The sequence below is a fragment of the Puma concolor genome, chromosome D2, assembly GCF_028749965.1.
Source record: "Puma concolor isolate L17-30 chromosome D2, mPumCon1.1.hap2, whole genome shotgun sequence".
Lineage (NCBI taxonomy): Eukaryota > Metazoa > Chordata > Mammalia > Carnivora > Felidae > Puma > Puma concolor.
In genome coordinates, this window is record NC_141677.1 from 77,406,017 (window position 1) to 77,427,654 (window position 21,638).

The following is a 21,638-nucleotide window of genomic DNA, read 5'->3' on the forward strand; positions in this document are numbered from 1 at the left end:
CCCTGGAATTCAGGTGACTAACATACTCTGCCTCTTCCCACGTATGTGATAGACTGGTTCCTTTCTTCAGCAGGTTTACAGCCTGATTGTAGGGACACACGCTAACAGAAGAACACTGTTCAGAACTCTTTGTAAGCATCATGACAACCAATTCAAAACGGATGTGCAAGACAAGTATGGAGGAGACGCATGGTAAAGATGAGGAAGAGGTCTCTCTGAGAAGATGCTCCGAATTTTGGAGGAGGTGATAGGTATGAATAAGAGGAGCTGGGAGGGCATTCTGGAATGGGGATGATGTGATTTGGAAGTGATTTGAAGGTTTGGGTTTGTGAGCTAATGGCTAAGAAAGAATCCTTGAGATGCGTTTGGTGCAAAAAGGTGATTTTATTACAGCACGAGGATAGGACCCGTGGGCAGACAGAGCTGTAGCAGGATGGTGAGGAGTGACTGATTATATACCTTTTAATTAGTGGGCGTTAGGGATAGCCTAGGTCTCTAAGGAATTCGGAAGCAAGGCTCTCAGGGGCTCTCTTGAGGAGCTAGCTGCTGTTAAGATAAGGTTACTCTGAGTCTTTAATGAAACACAAACATTAAGGCATCAAGGCAGTCATGAGTTCCTTGAGGAATGTCACACTGTGCATGTTTCAGGTATCTGTCAGTGGGCTGTAAGCTGTAAAGAGATTTAATTTTGGCTGCATTTCTCTTGCCCTTGTTCTCATCTGTGATACATGTAGTTATTATATACATTCATTGCTTTGAGGAACAGACTGAGGCAATTCCATTGGACTCACAGTGGCTGCCAGGGCCACGCCCTCTCTGAAAATCCACAGTATGTAGATTCCTGCTTTGTGCCATGTGACCCTGTTTCACTGGCTCTTACTGATCGGACTAGGTCTTCAAGCCCTGGCTGAAGACCAGTATCGCTGGTGGGGATCTATCCTGAGCTCCTGACCCTCTAGGGGCCGCAGAAAGCTTTAAGCATGGGTGAACAGCCTCAAGTCATACGCCTCATTTTCTAGTTCCCTTCATGTGTTTTTCTGGTAAGAGTATCGATATTCTCACCACGTTCATAAAGAGGGTGAGCCTTGACCTTGAGAGATAACAACCAGGATTTAAGGAAACAGAGTGAAAGATACAGCACGCACATAATATACTTTCATGAAAATGGACACGTAATCATTACATTCATTTTGCAAACACCCAGGCAAAGATTCATGGTAAGCACTTTACAGTGGTTGCCTATGGCGGTGGCAGGGAGTAGGAATGTGGTTTGGAGTTAAAAGAAGGAGGAAGAACCAGCATGTAAGCCAGTGGTGGCCATCCAAGGGATGTGGCTCGAGAACTTGTCAATAGGGTCTTCCATGTTGGAAGATAACTGGCTGATCATGGAATCCTTTCTCCAAAGAAGTTTTTTTGTTTTTTAAATCTTCTTTTTTTTAAGGTTTATTTATTTATTTTGAGAAAAAGAGAGAGAGCACACACAAGTGCGAGTGGGGGGAGGGGCAGAGAGTGAGGGGGAGAGAGAGAATCCAAAACAGGCTCTATGCTCATCATGGAGCCTGATGCAGGGCTCGAACTCACAAACCATGAGATCATGACCTGAGCTGAAATCGAGGGACACTCAACCTAGAGAGCCAAGTGCCCCCTCTCTGGGGAACTTTTAAACGGGAGGCATGGAGAGTGGCATAAATGGAGGCAATGATATGGAAGGTTGAGTGGGGGAGAGAGGGCCAGAGGGCGATGGGCTGCCTGAGCCAGTGAGGACTTGAGTGAGTGCGGAAGAGAAGCACATTATGTCTCCTTCAGTGTGGTCTTGCCGCAGACCTGGGACAGTGAGAGCAGGCTCCCAGGACTTACTTTCTGGTCAGTCCAAGACAACAGCAGCACAGGTGAGGAAGGTGTGAACTTGTGAGCGCAGGGGCCTCAGTGGCCACATGCCCGAGAGTATAACTGTGGCCTGTTTGTGGGTGCCTGCACCTGGCTGCTTCTCCAAGCTGGCAGACCATAGGGCAGGGTGCCTGTGCCTGCCATTGGGCTGGTTGAAGTGCATCAGGCCGAGGGACTGCAGAAATTGTAGCCCTTCGCTCAGGCTCCGCCTTCCAGCACATCGGCTTGCTGTTGGCAGGAGGGCCGGAGAGCTCATCCAGCTTCAAGCCAATATTGCAAAGTGGGCTCCAGGTCAAAACAAAAGTTAGACCATTATAGGAGTAGTGTTTCTTCGCAGAGGGGCTGGAGTGCCCAGCTGGGGCTCTTGTCTGTTTTGGAAACAGGGGAGACATTCTTGCCCGCATAAATTATACATCAGGTTAATGACAAAGTACTTGTTTCCAGGCTCGATGGGCTGCCGTGGTTCCTGCCTGTGGCGGCCCCTGGAGATCCAAGCTGCTGTTTAAGCATTCTTAATTAGTGGTGTGCTGTGATGCGGTTTGTTATGAGCTATTCCCACTTCCCTGGGGCGGGTCTGTGTTCCAAAAACACTCACGATTGTCTATAATTTTTTGTTTTTGCAAATTGTGGAGTAGCTCGGTGGGGAGTGGTGAAATCCCAAGGAGAAAAAGATAAGTGGGGGGAAGCAATGCCAGCAGATACCCGGTGGCACTTTGCAGAATGGGCCAGGGTTTGTAAGAAAGGGACCTGGTGCTCGACATCACCCTGCATCTCGGAACCCCTGTGGGGGTGGGGGGAGGGGAGGGAGGGTAAGCCATGTGCCAGCCTCCCGTCCCTTGGCTTCGTTGGTCAAAATCTGTCCTGTCGGGCATTAACACCCCCCTGGGCTGTGTTTTCTGGACCCCCAGTGAGGTTCTGGGGGAGACAGAGTTTCTGGGGATTGGGTCTGGATGGAGGTGGGCTTTGCCAGTCGACGCTACATGTGGGGCTCCTAACTGAAGGCAGCAAAGGCGGTGATGGCAGTGACTCTCTCTGTGCTGCTGAGGATGGCTGCATGAGCCATTGGGAGGATGGCTCTGGGAAGCAGGCGGTGAGGGGCTGTAGGGAGGGAGGGAGGGAGACGGGAAGGTCTGGAGGGATGCCTAAACAGGTCGAGTACACGGAATCTATTACCCATCCTCTTGTCAAGCACCAGAAAGGGATTGTGTGCCTGCTAGAATTGAAACCATGTGAAGTTTGGGCACAGGGTAATAGTTGGGGTGTTAGGTGGCACTGAGATGGGGCAGGTTTGGTGAGTCCGGGTTTAGGACATAGAAAACCCTTCTTTAAAAAATTTTTTTAAATGTTTATTTATTTTTGAGAGAGACAGAGAGAGTGTGAGTGGGGGAGAGGCAGAGAGAGAGGGAGACACAGAATCTGAAGCAGGCTCCAGGCTCTGAGCTGTCAGCACAGAGCCCCACGCGGGGCATGAGCTGTGAGATGGTGATCTGAGCCGAAGTCAGATGCTTAACTGACTGAGCCACCCAGGCACCCCTGGAAAACCCTTCTTAACTTGACCTTACCAGTATCCCATGCCCCAGGGACGTTAGAAAGGGAAAGGAAGCTCTTGCCAAATGGGTTTTGTTTTTAAAGAACCTTCAACTCAAAGAGCAGATGGGCTAGCCAGGTAGGATTAGTTTGTTTCTCTGGGACAAAGCCTATAGATACGGAAGCTATAGGAGAAGGAGGGTTGATTTTTTTTCCTAGGGAGAGATGGGTAGCATTGTATTGGTCAGCAATGAGGGGTATACATCGTAATGGAAAACTTTTTTAGAGCAGTTTTCAATTCATAGCAAAATTGAGTCAAAGGTATAGAGATTTTCCATATACCCCCTAACTCAACATAGTCCTCCCCCATTATCAACATCACCCATCAGAGTGTAAATGTGCTGTAATATATTGACATATCATCATCATCCAAGTTGACATTAAGGTTAACTCTTGGTGTTGTATGTTCTGTGGGTCTGGACGAATGTATAATGACATACGTCCATCTTTATGGTATCATACAGGGTATTTTCCCTGCCCTAAAAATCCTCTGTGCTCTGCCTTTTTATTGCCTCCCCCCCCGCCCCCCACTTCCCAACTCCTGCAACCATTGATCTTTTTACTGTCTCCATAGTTTTTTTTTTTTTTAAATTTTTTTTTTTCAACGTTTATTTATTTTTGGGACAGAGAGAGACAGAGCATGAACGGGGGAGGGGCAGAGAGAGAGGGAGACTGTCTCCATAGTTTTGGGTTTTCCAGAATGTCATAGAGTTGGAGTCATACAGCAGGCAGCCCTCTCAGACTGGATTTTTTTCCCCACTGAGTTATATGCACTTAACTTTCTCTGTGTCTTTTCTTGGCTTGATCGCTCATTTCTTTTTAGTGCTAACATTCCATTGCTTGGATGCAACACAGGAAGTCCGTTTATCCAGCCCCCATGAAAGGGCACCATGGTTGCTTCCCAGTGAGGTCATTTCTTCTTCATATTCTCAATTTCCTCGATGTTAAATGTGAACTCTAACAGGCCATTTTTATGTTTATTTCCAGCTCCCATTACTCTTTCTCTGGAATGGCCCAGGCCAAAGATAGGACTCAGGCTGACCTTGCATTGACTCCTTGCTGATGGGCAATGTTGATGGCAGGACAAATAACCATGGAAGCATTTTCAGTGTGGTTTCACTAGCCTGGATGATTGTTGCCATTTTCTAAATTTAATAAGGGAGTCCTAATGCCTAGGGACCTATGTGCTGGCAGCTTCATTTCCTTAGTGGAAAGGTTTTTGTAAAAAAAAAAAAACAAAAACAAGAAAGCAAGTCAAACAAAAAACAAGTGAAAGGATAAAATACCCCAAAACCAATGTTTTTTGCAAGATGATACATAATACAGAAACAATTTGAATGGATTTAGAGACCTCATGGGGACAGTTTATAGTATTTGTGATCACTGCCATTAGCACTTGTAAAATTCTAAAATTTAGCAAAGAAAGGAGATTGACCAAGAAAGAGAGAGAGCAAGGAAAACAAGGGATAAGAAAAGACTCCAGGCAAATACGCAACAGTGAAGTCCTTTGTTCTTCAGTATGAGGCAGGGGTTGGGGGCCAGGTGACCTGCAGCCATCCCATTACCCCTTGCAGTGGATGGCAATGAAAATAACAATGGCCAGTGTTTCTTGCATGCTTGTTCTGGACCAGGTGCTGGTTGAGAGCTTCCAATGTGTTAACGTCCCTGAAATTTCCAGCTGATCTCCCTAGGCTCTGATCTCCAGCAGCCCTGCTCTGTGCAGGGCAATGTAGCACCCCTGTCTTGTTCTCCAGCTCCATCACCTGTGGCAGGTGTATCTCCTTGGTGAAACTGTGAACAACTTGAGGCAAGAATGTGCCTTTCTCATGGGTGCTGTCCTTGGCACCCTGCACAGGGGCAGGCCCGAAATGCACGCTCAACATGGACTTGGTGGAGAAGCTTGCAGACTCTCATTATCTAACAAACTGACATTTATGAAGGGAATTTCATCCCTGCAATAGTCCCAGGAGGTGGAGAATCTTGTCTCTACGTTCCACCTAAGGGACTGAGGATAAGAGGTATGCTGCCTGACCAAGGTCACAGCCAGGAAGTGGTCAAGGTGCGTTTTGGACGGTTGACCTGACTCCTCAGTTGATGCCCTTTACTCCTGGGATATATGCTTTTGCTTGGGGAAGCCACTGAAAGGAAAGTAGAGCTCTTTTGCAGTTAATGAAGGGCTGGGATGTCTACGCAGGAAATTTTCCCAGGTCCTGGAATGTAACCCTCAATGTTGTCTTGCTTTTGCTGGAAGCCTGTTACCTGGGATGGTTTAGGAACGAACTGAAGTGGAGATGACTCCAATCACTGGCGAGGCAGAAGGACAATGCAGTGGGAAACAGAACTGAAAGACAAGTCACTGAAGCGCTCTGTGCTCCCTTCACTTTAAAACAAGTGGGCAAAAGCCTTCTAAAGTGTGTGTGCATGTACATGTTTCTATACAGTGCATAGAGCAGAAGTCTGTGGGTTCTAGAAATAACCCAAATGATAAATGGTCTCTGTCGACAAATATTGTAAGCAATGATGCCAGATTATTTGGACAAGTTTGCTAGCAGATGTGATCTGTTTAGCTAAACAGATATTAATTTTCCAGCTCTTTGACCCACTGATAAATTCTATCCTGTTGGAGATACACCACAAGTTATAGTAAAAACTGATGTTGCATGTCATTGTCAAGACATAATTAGAAGGAGATTCAGATGATCTACTTTGGTTAGAAAATATCCGCGATGCCTTTTGATGTTATAGGTTTAAAAAACTCTAAATTTAAATATATAATATATGTTATATCATATAAAACATATACTATATTATAACAAAACTATACTTTATAGTAATAAAGGCATTTATTACACTTAAAAATTACATATAAATCCCAAAGGGTCTTCCAGTATTTTGATCCACTTATCATTTCTGGGACAGGTTTTGGAATTTGTGACCTGCCTTTTGGAATGACACCTTTCTCTGGCACTTCTGCAGAATCTTTTGACACTGTGTACCTGGCTTGAAATGTTGCTGGTCTACAAAATAAAGTTGCTTGGGGTGGTCTAAAATGCATGCTGCTTTTGTGTGACGTGTGGTCATGATTTGGAGTTCGCAGTGATTGGAACATTGCTGTCAGTCTCAGCTGATGCTTTTTTCCAATGAAGAGCAGATTTCTCAACCTTGACCCTGGTGACACATTGGACCAGATTATGTTTTACTGTGCGTCGCTGTCCTGTGCATTGTAGGATAGTTAGCATCCTCCCTGACCTTTGCCCACTGGATGCCAGTGACAGTCCCCCAGTTGTAACACTCAGAATATCTCCAAATGCTGCCATATGTCCTTGGGGACAAAATCCATCCCAGCTAATTGAGAACCATTGATATCAAGCTCTATGTGTTGCTCTGGCTTTATGGATAGTTGCAGAACATTTCACATGTGTTTTCTTTTTGCAGCAGCTATTAACATAAATATTCTTATTTGGAATTCTGGCAACGGCCTGGCAGGGAAGATTAATGGAGGTAAAAAAAGCAAAAACATCCTCCTGTGATATTGCAAGGTACTGAATTACATGCTATTTGGGTGCCAATACAGGAGGCAGTGATAAACGGAATAACCTTCAGTTAAATGGTGTGTTCCCTGAGGACGCCAACTTCCTGTTTTATAGTGTTTTTCACTGTAGCTTATCCTTCTGGATCAGTTAATTGTGTGTTTCTTTTTATCTTTCACTGATATCACCCAGTGTTGACTCCATAGTATTTCATTTTTTTATTCTTATAATCAATAAAGCTTTGCTACTCATTTGTCATTGAAAGTGTCAGTTTGTTTTTCATTCTGTGTATCTGGCTGACTTCCTGCTCGGATGGATGGAGGCATCTATTTAACTTTGATGGATCAAACATCGTACTGCTATTGATCAGTATCTTTTGCATGGCAACTCTTGTTCAAGAAAAGCCACAGAATTTTAACTTGTGTTGGTAAGCAGTAATACTAAGGACAAAAACCATAAATATTCTATTTACAGGTTAAGAATAATCTCTTCAACTAGAGCTCAGAACATACTTTTCGTTACATGGTAATATACATTCTGTGAATGTAAGAATTTTATAGTTTGAAAGAACTGCTTCAAACCCCTCGCTTTGTAAATAAAAAAAAAATTTAAGGTCAAGTGAGACAAAAAAAAAAAAAAAAAAGTGACATCAAGACCGTTCCAAACAGACAGTTTGGAACCAGGGCCAGAAACCTTTGTGGGAGATTGCAATGATGCCTCTGATTCAGGGGTCGGTAAACAATGACCCTCAGGGAAAATCTGGCCCTCTGGTTTTCTAAATAAAGTTGTTTTTTTTTTTTTTAAATTTTTTTAACGTTTATTTATTTTTGAGACAGAGAGAGACAGAGCATGAACGGGGGAGGGTCAGAGAGAGGGAGACATGGAATCTGAAACAGGCTCCAGGCTCTGAGCGGTCAGCACAGAGCCCGACGCGGGGCTCGAACTCACGGAGTGTGAGATCATGACCTGAGCCGAAGTCGGCCGCTTAACCGACTGAGCCACCCAAGCGCCCCTCTAAATAAAGTTTTATTAGAACACAGCCACACTTATCAGTGTGCTTATTATCGATGGCTGCTTTCATTCCATGGTCACAGAGTTGGGTAGTTGTGGCAGAAGCAGTTGGCCCGAGAGGTAAAAGGTACGTACCCTATGGCTTTCTACAGAAAAAGTTTGCATATACCTAGACTAATTCTTGACTCCTTTGCTGTGCTCCTCTCCCTCCCTTCTCCCTGCTTCCCAATGCTGGGCTCAGCCATATGACTGGGTCTGCTTATTCTTGTGACTCTGCTGTTGCAATGCAAAATGCCCGAGCTGGCCTGCTGGAGGATGAGGGGCAGGTGGAGCAGAGCCGAGTCATCTCAGTTCTCCAAACCAAGGCCAGCCTCGGCGAGCTGTCAGCTGGGCAGACCCCAGACAAGCGAGCAAGGTCAGCCAAGATCAGCAGAGCCACCAGGCACGAAGGGTATTATTCATGCAGAATAACTTGGCCTCTAAAACGGAGACTGCTCTTTGGAGAATCATGTGGTAGTTAGGGACTTGGATTTGAGAGAGAAGTAAACCTAGGTTTAGGTTCTGACTCTGCCGCTTTTTGGTGGCATGACCTTTGCCTCTAAAATCGTGTTGCCTCTCAAATCTCTATTTTTGCCCTGATTTTAGTAATGGCTGTTTTCTTGACATCTGGTTTTCCTCATTTCTAGACAAACAGGAAGACTGTATTTTTCCATCTTCTTGAAGATGCATGTGGTCATGTGGCTTGCGGTGGCCAACAGACCGTGGGTGACAGTGCTGTGTGTCTCTCTTGATGGAAGCGTTGGTTGCTGATATCTGTTCTCCACGCCCCTGACGTGGCATCTGGGGAAGATTGGGTTGATGTGGAGGTCAACACTGAGCTACCACCTGGCAGCTGGTTTCCTTGGGGAGGCACCTGGACTCACAGTGGACTTTTCAGGAGTGAGAACTTAACTTCTGTTGGGTTAAGTTATTGGAGGTTGGGGGATGCTGGTTACTACAGCTGAGCAAATAGTTTCTTGAGAATCTTAATTTTTTTCTGAGGTAGAAACTACTACAAACAGAAAAAGTTGTGGTGGAGAGAATGGCGTCACTGTGAGTTAGTCAACCTCCATTTATCCAAAACTGATTGTGTGCCAAGGAGGAAGGGGAAAACAGTGCAGCTCCTGGGGTCGAATTCAGGACTTGCCGTTAAATAAGCTGCATGACGTGTGGAAGTCACTTCATGCTTTCGGTCCTCAATTTCTAGTAAAATAGGGATAAACCTGTGCCCTTTACAAGTCATTGTGAGGGATTCAATGAGGTAATATTATGATGAAGTATCTAGAGTCTTGGATGAATTGGTGGCACTGTTGTCTTCCAGACAGATAGGATGAAACTTTCTGGAGCCTGGGTCGCCAGGCGGGGACTACTTGCGCCATGAAAGCTGGGTGGTGATTGGGGAAAAACCCAAGTTCCTTCCAAGAAAGGCTCAGAAGGTGTACAAGAACTCTGGGCAGGTGTGAAGGCAAGGAGGCCAGTGAAGGGGGATTAAGGACACGTGGGGGACCCCAGTTGTCACCTCAGGAACCCTGAGAGGCAGAGTAGAAGCCACATGCAGGGCCTTGGAGCCCAAGAGGCCTGAGTATGAATCTTGGCTCTGCTCTGACATATTTTCTGTGTGACAATGGGCAGCTTATTTAACCTCTCTGGACTTCAGTTTTCTCATCTGTGAACTAGGGATGACAATAGTACTGACCTCGTAAGGTTGATGTGAAGAGAAAATGGGAGAATATCTGTAAAGTACTCATGGCAACTACTTAAACATTGGGTGCTGTTCTTTACCATTGATGTTAATCCACAAATTTAGGAGGTATGCAGGCGTGCCCAATTCAAGTGGTATCCACCTAGTACCTCCCCACCCAGTAAACACCACCCAGCTTCCCTCAAAGGAATGTAGAGTGGGGAGGTGGGCTGTGGTACACAACCAGGCTGTTGCTTGGCCGATGTGATGATGGGGCGGCTTGGCCAGTATTCAGACCTTAGAGGGTAATATTTTGGAAGCAGACTGAACGTGCTGAGTTATAATAAGTTTCTTGCCTGATGATGCTAAACAGAACTGAGCCCTGTGGGGGCTTTGAAAACAAAACAACCTAATTCGATCTTGCCTGAACATCTCTGTAAAGGATATGTGAAGGCCTAGTCATGATCTCCTGTATCTCCTAGCCCAGAGGAATTCAGTATGAACTTGAAATCTCAGAGGCTTAAAATTTTTAGCTTCTTTTAAGGGAGGAACAAAAAAGAATAAAAACTTCTTGATTTATTCTCTTCTAGTTGCATAAAGATAAGAATCCTGCAGATTAAATTATGTGGCAGTTTCCATTTCTAGTTGGGCAATGTTAGCAATATGGAGACCATGAAAAAGAATAATTATATTGTAGACACGAGGTACATGTTCCAACTGAATGCCTCTGGTCCCTTCTTTTAATTGTTGAGTGCCTCTGGGGTTTTAGCTTATTGGAAGGATCGGGAAGCAATATTCTAAGTGGGCCAACTTCCAGAAAACAAGGATGAAAGTTTTTTTCCCCTTGCATTTCCCTGGCAAGTACCATGTGGGATGCACATAGATAAAACGACCAACTTAGATCTGAGCAAGGACTGTCAGATGAACCGTTGACAGCCTGCCGGGAGGCAGAACAGAGGCCCCTGTTGAAGGCTCTGAAACGGTTCTCTACTCAATAGCTACCAGTGGGCATTTGAGGGCCCCTTTCAAGTTTACAAGTACATTGCAAAGTTATGTATCACTTGGCTAAAGATGTTGCAATTATATTCGCTTGAAACCGACATTCGCTTGAAACCGACAGTGTGTCACATGATGGGGAGGAAAAAAGAACTTTCAGTCTGTCACAAGAGAAAGACACCCCACGAATTAATTTTCTCAGCAGTCATTTTTTCTTTCTTTTTTTTTTCCTTAGAGGAGAATCTATTTAAATTAAAAAAGCTTTTTAAAATATTTATTTACTTTTGAGAGAGAGAGAGAGAAAGAGAGAGAGGGAGAGAGAGAGAGTGCACCAGCAGGGGAGGGGCAGAGAGAGAGAGAGAGAGAGAGAGAGACAAAGACACAGAATCTGAAGCAGGCTTCAGGCTCTGAGGTGTCAACACAGAGCCCGACGCGGGGCTCCAACTCACAAACCGTGAGATCATGACCTGAGTTGAAGTTGGACGCTCAACCAACTGAGCCACCCAGGTGCCCCCTGAACAGTCATTCTTGTGGTGGTTCTTGCCCATGCCAGGGTAGAAGACTCAAAGAATTGAAATGATAGAAACAAAGACTTTTTGTGATTTTTTTTTTTTTAAGGCTAATATGATGGGATTGTATTTACTTTGGAAGTCTTTGAATCTGAAAGTATTCCTCTCTGTTGCTACGTTGATAATGCATTCAGAATAGATATTAAAATACTTTCAGGCTTAAAACATAAAAGCAGATGTGGCTCTAGCTGTATACTGGATTGGTAAGTGGAACTCCTACTGTCAGCCTCAAAAGGATCTGTTCTCGTCTAGAAATTCAGATAGCTATTTTATTAAAAAAATTTGTTTTTAATGTTTTATTTATTTTTGAGACAGAGACAGAGCATGAATGGGGGAGGGGCAGAGAGAGAGGGAGACACAGAATCTGAAGCAGGCTCCAGGCTCTGAGCGGTCAGCACAGAGCCCGATGCGGGGCTCGAACTCACAGACCGTGAAATCATGACCTGAGCCGAAGTCGGACGCTTAACCGACTGAGCCACCCAGGCGCCCCCAGATAGCTATTTTAAAGAATATTGCAAAAAAGTAAGCAATATTATCAAAAGTACCTCATTGTTAGAGGTATGACTTCCAAGGGCAAATTTTATTTTTGTCCTTTTATTTTGCTTCTCTCCTTTGCATGCCTTTTCAGTTGTTTTGGGGTACGTGATCTATTCAAAGTATATATATTTTTAATGTTTATTTTTGAGGGAGAGAGACAGAACACACGTGGGGGAGGGGCAGAGAGAGAGGGAGACACAGAATCGGAAGCAGGTTCCAGGCTCTGAGCTGTCAGCACAGAGCCCGGCATGGGGCTTGAACTCACGAGCTATGAGCTCAAGACCTGAGCCGAAGTCAGATGCTTAACCGTCTGAGCCACCCAGGTGTCCATCGAAATATTTTTCTAACTTGGTTTAATTTTTAGATGTAAGCATTTTGCTTAGAGGACCCCAAGAATGGTCTTGTGGTGTAACTTTCTTCTGTTCTGGCTTCAGAAAATTCAGAAGGTATTTCAGCACTGCTGTGAAACCTAATTAATGTAATTAAATTGCTTTTAAATTTCAAGACAAAAGCAGCTGGATAAGTGTGAGCCAAGGTCTTACCCTTGTACTCTATGGGAGAGTGTGTACCCAGAGTCACTGGGAATGACAACTAGTTGACTGCCACATGGCTCGGTTTCTACTCTATTTGCAGCCAAGACATTAAAGTGTGTGTGTGTGTGTGTGTGCGTGTGTGTGTGTGCACGTGCGTGTGCCCACACGTGTGCCCACATGTACGTGTGTGTGTTTGCATGTTTTCAAGCAAAGGTTTGTTATATTAAGACAGACATTCCTTGAATCTCTTTTGTTTCCAAGTAATGCAGTTATGATTTTTACAGACATTATCCTTGGTTCTACCTTTGATACATAAAATCACAGAAAATGAATGGAAACTAGAAAAACCAAAGTAATTTGCAAGTCTATGCTTGATTAATTGGCTTTGGGGATTGGAGTGTGATCCTATGGGCAAGGAAATGAGGTTTATATTTTGAGTAGCCTGGAGACCCAAACTCGAATCCAGTGTTTCCAGAAGGCATTCAGGCACAGGCCTTGGGAGATGGGCAAGGCCATTGCTCTTATCATTCTGGCTCAGGACGGCTTCCTGTGGTTTCCAGACCCCCGGGGCCAGAGGCAGTGTGGCATTTGGAAGAAAACCCACCCACGTACATGTTGCAGAAACATGAATGTTGGTTTAAAGTCTTTGATTAATACTTTAATTAAGAGGCTCTTAGGTGTAAAACTCAACCCAAGAAGTGAATGTGCCAGAGATACTTGCATTTCTGAATATGTGTGAGAAGTGGCGGATTCTCAGTGCCTGGTTTTCTGATGCTTCAGTCTCAATATCCTCAATCAGTTCCCAGCTCTTCCTTTGGAAGCTGTAACGGAGTTCCTTTCCTGATCCCAAACTAACCATTGGTGAAGGTGTTCTTTCCCAAGCGCTTGGCTTTTGGTGGCCTCCAGAAAGCTGCCCACCGGCCTGGGTCTCACTGCAGAAGAGACTCTTTGTCATCAGAGGAAAGCAGATTTCCAGTATTTTGCAGCTGACATCATTGTGTTGGTTCCATTTGGTGACTGCATCTTGTTCTGGTACCTCCAGAGCCTTCTCAAAAAAGAGCCTCATGCAATGGCACTTTTAAACCTTCCAATTAATTGAAAGTACGTTGGGGTTGCTGGCTTTAAGGATGACTCCCTTCTATGTGATCTTAAGCACTCTAGAGTATCATAAACCCTGGAGTAGAATCACTGAATTGCAGAGGAGAGTTTTATTTATTTGTCCTTGTGATAATTTGAGTTTTCCCAAGAGTTTTGTATTTTTTTTCTTTTTCAAAAGTTTTACCTTTGAGACGCCTTTATTTGAGAATTGTTGTAGTATTCACTCTTCTACCCAAATTAGTTTTTGACCTTCTTGAGGGCAGAGAGAGTGACTTTATTTTTTTCAGTGAGTTAGGTCACATTGTTCTGTGGTGGTGAATTTTTTTTATTGTGGGGGCAACAGCATTTATTTCTCCTTTAGGCACGGTAGGGGGCTCTTGTACCCTGGGGCTCTTGTCCTGACATTGGGAAACTGAGGCTCCTGAAGGCTGAGGCCAAGGATGGATACCCAGGTTCTTCAGGTCCCTGGGGCAGGTGGTGACACCAGCCATATACCACACTGCTGGAGGCCACGTCACATGTGCTTCCAGTCCTGGTGTCCTGCCACCCACCCTAGATGCCCCCACCAACCCTCACTACCCCAGGGGTCCTGCAAGAGGGAGGGGCACCCAGGTAGCTCTGGCGTTGGATAGGCTGGGGTTCAAACTGCTTCAACTAAAGCACATGGTCATGGTCTTCCTCAGGTTCCCCTCTAAATGACACTGTGTGTTCTTGCTTATTGACATGTTGGGGGCTCTGACCAGACCAGGGCTGAAGAAGGCACTTTCTTCCAGGGGTGGGAGAATGGGGCAGGTAAACAGGGGATTCAGGGACACTCCCATGTGGCCTGTGCAGGGTAGGATCAGGCCTGGAGGCCACACAGCCTCTCATATGGCCATCTCTCCCTTGTTGCTGGACCATCCTGGCCCCATCGGCAGTGGGGAGGACAGAGCAGGCCAGGCCAGGGATGGGTTCTTGGCCTAGGGAGGTCTCAACATCCATTCAACATCCATCATACTTGGTACAGTTCTAGGTTTGTAATAGATATTCAAGAAATAATTTTTAACACTATATACATGACTTTCTGTGTTTGTCTAGTTTGCTTTAGGATTGATTTGCCTGGGCTCTAGAGTTTTCCGTGGAGAACTGAAATCAGATGAATTTTAAATCTACTAGTTTGCATAGACTGGGAGTTCTCAAACCTGGCTGCACATTAGGACAAATCACTGAGTGCTTCTGGAAGAAACTGCTGCTTCTTCTCCAGCTGCAGATTCTGCTTTCATTGGTTGGAGAGGGGGCTGGTGGGTGGGCAGGGGGAGCTGCACATCAGGATTTTACAGCCCATCCCTGGATCTAATGTGTAGTCAGGGTGAAGACCACCCACCTGGACCATGGAGGTCATTTCCGGTCCATTCCCGGAGCAGACTACCTCTCTTCTTTATAAGCCAGAAGTTTCGTAACTGGCTACCAATTTTGCTTCTGGAAAATCCACTGAGCATCTTGAGAGACAAATGTTTGGTTAACTGAAGTCCTTTTATAGTGATACTGGGGGGTTGCCTGACATAGATGCTTGCCCGGGACACGATTTCTCAACACATACTTTAACAGCCATTTTTTGGCCGACATTCTGAGCACAGCACCAACATTCAGAATAACAGCAAGATCCTGTTGGAAAACTGTGTCCTCTGCAGGTAGGACTAAGGAGCAGGTTTGCACAGGGCTGACTGCCTCAGAGCCACAAGGACCCTTCTCTCTGGGAAGGGTTTTCTGAGGAAAGACAAACGGAGGGTAGAGTCCACACCTGTCATGTGACAGCTCCTTCTGGGCATTTTCATCTTCTGACCTTATTGACTCAGCATCTGTCAGTTGACACTTGCTATTTTATGGGATTGCATCTAGGCAAGTTCAATTTTGCCTAAGGTGGGTTTTTTGTTTTTTTTTTTAATCTGGAAAACTGGCATATATATTTTCCCATCTGTAGCCAAGACTAACTCTTAGGGAAGCCAGTCGTATCAGGTGATATGTCATGGTGGGACATGTCTTAGGCCAGGAGTTAGGGACTTGGCTGTGTGGCCTTGGGTATATTCCTCAACCCCTCTGAGCCTTAATTTCTTTTCTGTAAAAGGGAACTATCTATCACCTGCTTTGCCAATGTTATGGAGCTCTTAGAAGGATCATAGGAAATAGCATGTGAGTAATAATAAATGCGAGACCAGCCCCAAACTCTCATCTGCTATTAGCTGTGAGGAAACACAAGCAGAAGTTCCCATGTCAGAAACTCATGGCAAAATGCACTCTCCCCGGCCACCCACAGAACTGATCCATAAAGTCGAGGGCCATTTCCAGAAAATCAATGGAGTCTCCACAGAGATAGGAAAGTAGCCGTGCTCTTTGCCGACTGGCTGTTAATGCCCTCTGATCGGGGGGCCTGGGTGCCTGCTGGCGCTCAGCCTGGGAAAGCCAGCAAAGCCATGGAAAGAGCTGGTCCAGATGGCGTGTGAATGGCTGTGAGATGCGGTTAATGGATGGGTGGGCAGAGAAGTGGCCCGGGGTGATAGTGGGTCTGGGAGGGATGGCTGCCCTGGCCCCAGATGCCCCCTCGCTTGCTGCTGTGCCCATGGGGGCATCTCAGTGAAAAGCAAAACATGAGTTCTGCCCCTTGTCACCTAGCTTCAGCCACTCATGCCCTTTCCTCTGGGGTGGCCTCGGCCTGGACTGGGGCTCTGTCCATCCCTAGCTCCCCCCTGTGCCTCGGTTTCCCAGGGTGGGTCCTCAGGGAGGGGGGCAATGTCTGCACCCCTGGAACCCCCTACAGCCTCACCTGCGAGTCTAGGTCCCTGACTTTCCATGAGCCCAGGGGATGATCGTGTCAGGACCGCAGAGGTCACAGCAATGGGGAGTGAGTGCTCGGGACTTCGGCTGGTGGTTCATAGGTCCACAGGATTTGAGGGTGGAAATGCTGTAGAGGTTTTCCACGCAGTCCTCAGACTTTTAGGTGAGGCCCAGATAAAAAGTGTCTAATTCGAATGAGAATAAAGGAGTTTGCTGTTCTGGGGTGGCTCTGTCTGAGACTGAGAAGTCGGGGGAGACATCGGAGACAGCCATGTTTGAGCTGGGTCTTAAAGGCTGAGGGGGATTCATGACAAATAAAAGAGAGAGTTGGATTTTCCAGGTAGGCATAGGGAATCATTCCTGCAGAAAGAGTCAGTCTCCATAAATGTTCCATTTCCTCTTTCCCTTTCTCCCTCTCTTGGTTCATTAATTTGTTCCTTCCCTCCTTCCCTTCTCTACCCTCTCTCTCTCTCCTTCCTTCTTTCTCTCCACCCCCATCATGTCCTATCTTCCTTCCTTTGCTTTTGGGCAAAGAGTCTGGAACCGTGGGGCTGCTGGAATCTGAGTGACCTTGAAGCAGCTTTGGCTTTGGGACATGGCCAGCAGTCACGAGCAACTCAACCATCCTCCAAAAGCTTGGACGATCTCAGAGGCAGTCTTGCTGGGATACAGCAGTCTGGTCAGAGGGTGGGGAGGCCAAGGAGGTAGAGATGGGAAGGCAGGATTTTGATAAATAAGAACCACAGTTATTTCTCACCAGATTTACTGAGGTATGATTGGTACGTCAAAATTGTATATATTTAGGGCATACAGTGTGGTGTTTTGATATATGTATACATTGTGGAATGATCATCACAATCAAGCCAGTTAACATACACATCCCTGGGGTGCCTGGGTGGCTCAGTCGGTTGAGTGTCTGACTCTTGATTTAGGCTCAGGTCATGATCCCAGAGTTGTGGGATTGACCCTGCGCTGGGCTCTTTGCTGAGTGTGGAGCCTTCTTAAGATTCTCTCTCTCTCTCTCTCTCTCTCTCTCTCCCTCCCTCCCTCCCTCCCCCTTCTCAGTCCCTCTCCCTGCTCCCACTCTCTCTCTATCTAAACCACCCCCCAAAACTGAAAAAAAACCCATTTCCATCCCTTCACCTGGTTACCTTTTATTTTTTGGTGTGTAATGAGAACACTTGAGATCTACTTGCTTAGCAAATTTCAATTATACAACACATTATTATTAACTGTAGTCACCATGCTGTACCTTAGGTCTCCAGAGCTTACCATGGGTTTTTATAAGCTCATTTTGGAAGGAGGTAATTCCACTGTGCCAGCACAACATTTTAGATTCTGTTCCAGTCATGTGGTGGTGAAGAAGGCAGATACCCCCCTGATTTGATCAGAAAATGGGGAGCCTAGTAGCAGGTGCTAACAGATGTGTTTCTTCCTATGACTTTTAGGGTTCTGGGCATGTGGGCAGCTGAGTCCCAGCAGGGCTGGGAGACTGCATATGCACATGGTGTGCCGCAGGGGGTGGGGCAGTGGGTGGTGGCAGGACAGCTGGGGCAGGGCTGGCATCTGCCCAAGTCCTACAGGTGCCACCTCATCCTGGGCTCGCGGCCAGGCTTCCCCACCACGTGTCACCCGAGGGCTTGCAGCCCAGATCACTTACTGTCCTCTTGACATGGGAATGGAGTGCTGCTCCCTCGGGCTGAGTTAATAGACTCTCACTGAAGGTTGATGGTGATGGGGGGGGGGCGGTTATAGCACAAGACAGAGTAAGAAATAACTACCAAGAAAAAGCGGGCACCCCTGTGCTCAGTCTGCCAACCCTGTATTTCTCCCTGGCTCTTTTTCACTGGTCCTAGGGTCTGCTGGGGTGGCCTGATTGCTCTCTAGACCCTCCTTCCTCTTCAAGCTCCAGACTCCCCACCCACCAGGGAAAACAGAGTTAGTTTTTTCTTGGGATCCCCTCTCCCTGTCCGCATAGACCCTGCTGTTGATGAAGACCCACCAGTGAGCTTTTCTAAAGCACGCATCTCAAAATGAACCCTGTCTCTGCCCTGGGATAGGAGAATGCTGGCAGTGGTGTGTGTTCTAGCGAACGTGTGTGTGTGTGTGTGTGTGTGTGTGTGTGTGTGTGTGTGTGTGTGTGTGTGTAATCCTGATATTGGGCAAAATGTATAAGTGAAAGTCAATTGGTTATTATTCTTGGTCTTTAGTTTTACCCAAAGCTGGCAGACATTCTTTTTCCAGGATCTTCATCTTAACCTTGGTTGGCTTCTTCCCTTCTCTCTACTCTAATTTCCTTAGGGATATGGGCACTAGGAATACCCAGGGAAGGAGGCAGAGAAAAAGGAGGAGGAGGAGGAGGGAAAGAGAGAGAGAGAGAGAGAGAGAGAGAGAGAGAGAGAGAGAGTCAGTCTGAGTATAGTTGTGTGTGTGTATGTTGGTATGTATCTGTGTGTGTCTGTGTATGTGCGCAACTGTTTGTGTGTGTGTGTCTGTGTGTGTGTGTCTGTGTCTGTGTATATGTTGGGATGATCTGAGGTGGATTCTGGGGTGGAGATCCTAGAAACACACTACATTAAGCAATGGTACAGGAAATAAACCCTAAACCCATCAGACCTGGAGAAGTCTGGGAGGGGTAGGAGGCACAATGTCTTACCCCAGATAACTCTCTTTCTTCTCCTCCAAGACTTTTGATTTTAGTCCTTATGAACTGGGGGGTGGGTAGGGATTTCATTTGGGAAACCAGGTGGAGCTCTGGTCTTTGAGGGCAGGAGGCTGGGCGTTCCTGGGCTTTGGTGAGGTGACTCTCCTTCCTGGGAGTTAAATGACGATGTGCAGAGAGAGCACATGGAAATTGCAAGGCACCCTGGGCATGAAGACTGATTTAGCTGTCAGAGTGTTCTTCCTACAGAGTCCAGGGTCTTTGAGGGCTGGGCTGGGGCTCTCAACTTCTCAGTTGCTTTCTCTGTGTCTTCTTTTTCTTTTCTCTTTTTGTTCTATCGTCTATCTCCCATTGCCATTGTCCTTTCTTGCTGTCCACTCTTCTACAAGTTAATACCTCTTCCTTGGGTAAAATTTGCTCCTTAACATAGAATCTCTTTCTCCTTTGATCTACTTTAAGTTCTTATGGAACCAGAGTATTGTGCTTGCACCACTGTTCAATCCTCGGAGTCCTCGGAGTTTGGCCAGCATTGAAGAGCAACATTAGGTCTACCCACACTCTGGAAGGTACTCTCAGAGTACTGGATGGCACCCTCAATGTAGACATTGCAAAGATTGTGACAGGATTTCCCAAGGTGTGTGTATAAAGCACTGGCCCCTCAGATGCTCTTGGAGAGGAATGTGGGGGTGCGCACGCTGTCTACCCCGTGACGATTCACGACGCATGTCGGCATTTCAAAGGCTCTGAGAACGAGCAGCTCCATTGCTTGGTGGGGTTTGTCAACACTGGGCCTTAACAGAGAAAAAGGCAGCGGTGTGCAGGGGCTCAACATAAATAGAACAGTTCTCTGTAATCTAACCCTGCTTTTGAACTTATGAACATAAGTAGGAGAATAGAAGACATGAACGAAGAGTTGTAACTATGACTGAAATTGATGAAGTCTTTGCTATTCTTCCTTAATTCTCATAATAAGGTTTCTTGTCAACTTGTAAAATTGGGTGTTTCTTATTGAGAAGGAAACTTACGTCATAACTTCTAAAAGTCTATAACTTCTGAAAGAGTTACTATGCTTTCTTTTATTTCAGATTTTTCTCTTCCTTATTCTTTTTTTGCACACATACATTATATATTCATAAACTGATAAAAAAAAAACATCATAAATGTAGGGAAAGGAAAAAGTGGCTTATAATTGAGAAATTCTGCTCAAAAAAGAAAAAAAAATGCCTAAGACGGTCAAGTAAAACAGACTTTAAAAAACTGCTAGAAGATGAAGCACCTGGGTGGCTCAGCTGGTTAAGTGTCTGACTTCGGCTCAGGTCATGATCTCACGGTTCGTGGGTTCAGGCCCCATGTTGGGCTCTGTGCTGCCAGCTCAAGCCTGGATCCTGCTTCAGGTTCTGTGTCTCCCTCTCTCTCTCTGCCACTCACCTGCTCATGCTCTCTCTCTGTCTCTCTCTAAAATGAATAAACATTAAAAAAAATTCTAAAAGAGCCCAACTTTTAAAATTAAGAGGTAGAGATACCACTCTCTATTGACAAAGAGCAGAGCACATCATGAGTTCCTGATGGGGACAAGTCAAGCAAAGGTTTGAATTAGTTGGTACTGGCTTGCATAGTCTTCAACAGGCTTATCTCTATCTTGGGTACTTTTTCTTAAACTTTTGGTCCAAGAATAAACATAACCGAAGTGACTCCAGAGAACCCCTCCGAATGAGCTCTACATTAATGGAACAATGCTTACCGAATGTTTAACGCGAGGAAAACACTGCAGGAAGCAAGGTGAACTGCTTCCTCTCCTCAAGGAGGTTACTGTCGGGGGGGGGGGGGTGGCGGGGCTGAAATATAAGGAAACAAAACACTTCAGTCCAAAGAAAATGATGGCACATGGGGCCTAAGGGAAGCAGCACTCTTGTTATGATGGGGGATCAGGGACAACTTCCTGGATGAGCACTTGGAGTTGAGCCCTGAAGGATGTGGAGTTGCAAGAGGTGGTGGTGGTGGCGGTGGCATCAGCCCAGATGGAGGACACCGTGTGCATGAGAAAGCCCAGAAAGGCATGTTAAGGGAAAAGTAAACAGAGACCGACCTATCTGTTTTGCAATATATTCTAGTACAAATTTTCTAAGTGGAGAAATCGTGCAAGATAATACGGGGAAGATAGATTGAGTCTTTATTTTGAAGGTTCTTAAATCCTGGAGAAGAGAAGGGAAAGTTTATTCAGTAGACAATGGACACTCAAGGAGGGCATTGAAAGGGTGTTTCCACCAGTGGTTGTCCTGGCTTAATGCTGAGGTTGGCCTTCCAGCTGGCCATTCAGGGATGGCTCTGAGAGAATGGTGAGAAGACCAGTTATGAAAAGTAGACCGGGCATCACAGTAGCATAAACCAGGGCAAGGGCAGCAGGAATAGAAAGGAGGCTGAGCTATGAAAGTTGTGCTGGGGAAGCGATCTCAAGGGGGAGGCAAAGCCCAGTGGGCCCTTGCGTTTTGTGTCTGAGTGTCTGGAAGGAGGTGGGGCAGAAATCAGGAAGTCTGGAGGTGCTGTTTGAAGGGAAGATAATGAGCTGACCTTGCACAGATCAAGTTTAAGGGCTGGAGCACCATTGGGAACAGGGTCACTGGGTTTCTAGGGAAGAGCTGAGGCAGTGGGACAGAGCTGGGACAGAGCTGGGAGAGAGCTGGGAGGGAATGATGAGGT